We start from the raw sequence: 4,283 nt of genomic DNA, 5'->3' as shown, positions 1-4,283 counted from the left end.
CAGCACAGGCCTACATTGATGTTTTAAGCACCTTCTTGCTTCCCACTGTTGAAGAGCAATCCGGGGATGGCGATTGCATCTTTCAATACGATCGAGCACCTGTTCACAATGCACGGTCTGTGGCTGTGTGTTTACACGACAATAAGATCCGTGTAATCGACTGGCCTGCACGGAGTCCGGACCTGAATCCTATAGAACACCTTTGGGATGTTTTGGAACGCCGACTTCGTGCCAGGCCTCACCGGCCAACATCGACACCTCTCCTCAGTGCAACACTCCGTGAAGAATGTGCTGCCATTTCCCATGAAACCTTCCAGCACCTGATTGGACGTACGCCTGCGAGATTGGAAGCTGTCATCAAGGCCAAGGGAGGGTCAACACCATTCTGAATTCTAGCATTACCGATGGAGGGCGCCACGAACTTATAAGTTATTTTCAGTCAGGTGTCCGGATACTTTTGATCACATAGTGTAAATTTTATACCAGCTATGATGAGATTAAAAATAATAATATGATGACGGCAGGCAGAACACGGTTTCAATAGGAAAGTTGATGACTCGTAAGACACAGACCAAGCCCACATCCCGCGCACACTGAGAGTAGTTTATACTCAAATTAACCTCTTTTACTAGGAAATCGGCATGTTGCAGGACCGATACCATCTCTATTGAGCCAGGAGACATTTCCGGTGCCCGAAAACAGTTGGAAGTCCCCCATTACTAAGTAAGTAAGATATATACATGAACTGTTGCTGCCGGCTGGCCGGGGTGGCCGAGCGGTTCTAGACGCAACAGTCTGGAACCGCGCGACCGCTACGGTCGCAGGTTCGAATCCTGCCTCGGGCATGTATGTGTGTGATGTCCTTAGGTTAGTTAGGTTTAAGTAGTTCTAAGTACTAGGCGACTGATGACCTCAGCAGTTAAGTCCCATAGTGCTCAGAGCCATTTGAACCATTTTTATTTTGTTGCTGCCTGCTGCATAATCCGCTAGTAGTTGTAATTCGCGCCCAGATTTTCGCAGAGGTATTTTCACGCGGCGTACCGTGACGTGGCACATTTTCGCTCTACTCCAAACCGCTACCCTTAAAAAGCCTTCTGTACACTATTTCCTAGATGGGGCTACTTAATGACTGTAGCTACCACGGCATACGGAGAACATTGCAGACTCGCATCCTCTGCACTCCTCGTTAACGACTTATTATTTCGCAGAAGCGACAGCAGAATCATTTGCGATGGTCAGCACCAAAGTGCGATCTGAAAAGGGTGCCACTTGCTGTGAAACGAAACAGAAAAAATAAAAATCCTAAGACAAAAGAGATAAAAGATATGAGCGACAATTTGCTGGAGGAACTACATGGTGTGAATTAGATCGGACGAGTGACTCCTCCTCTCGATTCCTTAAAGAATCGGGATCCCATATATCAAACAGCTTCAAACTGCTGATTATTTTATAAATGAGTTAATTTTCCATGTATCTCGGTGTTTATGATGTCGTATCTCTTGAAATACACCGAGGTGGCACAAGTTATGGGATAGCGATATGCTGATATACAGTTGGCTGTAGTTCCGCGTACACAAGGTGCATTGGTATAGATGTACTCGGGTATCTTATGTAAAAGATTTCCTCCGTGTTTATAACCGCACGACGAGAATTAACAGGCTTTGAACGCGGAATGATAGTTGGAGCTAGACGCATGGGATATTCCATTTCGGTAATCGTTAGGTAATTCAATATTCCGAGATCCACAGTACCAATAGCAAATTTTTGGCATTACTTCTCACCACGAAAAACGCAGTGGCCGACCGCGGGGTTGCCGTGAGGTCTTCGACGTCTTGTCACGGTTCGCGGCTCCCCCCCCCCCCTCCGCCCCTTCCCCCCGGTCGGAGGTTCGAGTCCTCCCTCGGGGCATGGGTGTGTGTGTTGCCCTTAGCGTAAGTTAGTTTAAGTTAGACTAAGTACTGCGTAGGCTTAGGGACCGAGACCTCTGCAGTTTGGTCCCATAGCCATTACCACAAATTTCCGATTTCACTTAACGAACGAGAGCAGCGGCGTTTGCGTGGAGTTATCAGTAGTAACATACAAGCAACACTGCCTGAATTTGCCGCAGAAACCAATGTGGGACGTACGACGAACATATCCGTTAGGACAGTGCGGCGAAACTTGGCGTTAATGCGCTATGGTAGCAGACGACCGATGCGAATGCCTTTGCTGACACCACAACATCGTCTGCAGCGCCTCTCCTAGGCTCTTGACCATATCGTTTGGACCCTAGATGACTGGAAAACGGTGGCTTCGTCCGATGAGTCCCGATTTCAACTGGAAGAGCTGATAGTAGAGTTAGAGTGTGGCGCAAACCCCACAGACATGGATCCAAGTTGTCGACAGTGTACTGTGCAAGCTGGTGCTGTGTTTACATGGAACGGACTGGTCCAACTGAACAGATCGTTGACTGGAAATGGTTATGTTCGGCTACTTGGAGACCATTACGTTAAATATTTAACGTAAGGTTTTACCTATAGTAGGTACATTACGAAAGAATTTGTTGTTGTTGTTGTGGTCTTCAGTCCTGAGACTGGTTTGATGCAGCTCTCCATGCTACTCTATCCTGTGCAAGCTTTTTCATCTCCCAGTACCTACTGCAACCGACATCCTTCTGAATCTGCTTAGTGTATTCATCTCTTGGTCTCCCTCTACGATTTTTACCCTCCACGCTGCCCTCCAATACTAAATTGGTGAGCCCTTGATGCCTCAGAACATGTCCTACCAACCGATCCCTTCTTCTGGTCAAGTTGTGCCACAAACTTCTCTTCTCCCCAATCCTATTCAATACTTCCTCATTAGTCATGTGATCTACCCATCTAATCTTCAGCATTCTTCTGTAGCACCACATTTCGAAAGCTTCTATTCTCTTCTTGTCCAAACTATTTATCGTCCATGTTTCACTTCCATACGAATACTTTCAGAAATGACTTCCTGACACTTAACTCAATACTGGATGTTAACAAATTTCTCTTCTTCAGAAACGCTTTCCTTGCCATTGCCAGCCTACATTTTATATCCTCTCTACTTCGACCATCATCAGTTATTTTGCTCCCCAAATAGCAAAACTCCTTTACTACTTTAAGTGCCTCATTTCCTAATCTAATTCCCTCAGCATCATCCGACTTAATTAGACTACATTCCATTATCCTTGTTTTGCTTTTGTTGATGTTCATCTTATATCCTCCTTTCAAGACACTGTCCATTCCATTCAACTGCTCTTCCAAATCCTTTGCTGTCTCTGACAGAATTACAATGTCATCGGCGAACCTCAAAGTTTTTATTTCTTCTCCATGAATTTTAATACCTACTCCGAATTTTTCTTTTGTTTCCTTTACTGCCTGCTCAATATACAGATTGAACAACATCGGGGAGAGGCTACAACCCTGTCTTACTCCCTTCCCAACCACTGCTTCCCTTTCATGTCCCTCGACTCTTATAACTGCCATCTGGTTTCTGTACAAATTGTAAATAGCCTTTCGCTCCTTGTATTTTACCCCTGCCATCTTTAGAATTTGAAAGAGAGTATTCCAGTCAACATTGTCAAAAGCTTTCTCTAAGTCTACAAATGCTAGAAACGTAGGTTTGCCTTTCCTTAATCTTTCTTCTAAGATAAGTCGTAAGGTCAGTATTGCCTCACGTGTTCCAGTGTTTCTACGGAATCCAAACTGATCTTCCCCGAGGTTGGCTTCTACTAGTTTTTCCATTCGTCTGTAAAGAATTCGTATTAGTATTTTGCAGCTGTGACTTATTAAGCTGATAGTTCGGTAATTTTCACATCTGTCAACACCTGCTTTCCTTGGGATTGGAATTATTATATTCTTCTTGAAGTCTGAGGGTATTTCGCCTGTTTCATACATCTTGCTCACCAGATGGTAGAGTGTTGTCAGGACTGGCTCTCCCACGGCCGTCAGTAGTTCCAAAGGAATATTGTCTACTCCGGGGGCCTTGTTTCGACTCAGGTCTTTCAGTGCTCTGTCAAACTCTTCACGCAGTATCATATCTCCCATTTCATCTTCATCTACATCCTCTTCCATTTCCATAATATTGTCCTCAAGTACATCGCCCTTGTATAGACCCTCTATATACTCCTTCCACCTTTCTGCTTTCCCTTCTTTGCTTAGAACTGGGTTTCCATCTGAGCTCTTGATATTCATACAAGTCGTTCTCTTATCTCCAAAGGTCTCTTTAATTTTCCTGTAGGCGGTATCTATCTTACCCCTAGTGAGATAGGCCTCTACATC

Source organism: Schistocerca piceifrons, chromosome X, assembly GCF_021461385.2.
Source record: "Schistocerca piceifrons isolate TAMUIC-IGC-003096 chromosome X, iqSchPice1.1, whole genome shotgun sequence".
In the NCBI taxonomy this organism is placed as follows: Eukaryota; Metazoa; Arthropoda; class Insecta; order Orthoptera; family Acrididae; genus Schistocerca; species Schistocerca piceifrons.
Note: the sequence above shows the minus strand (reverse complement) of the source record.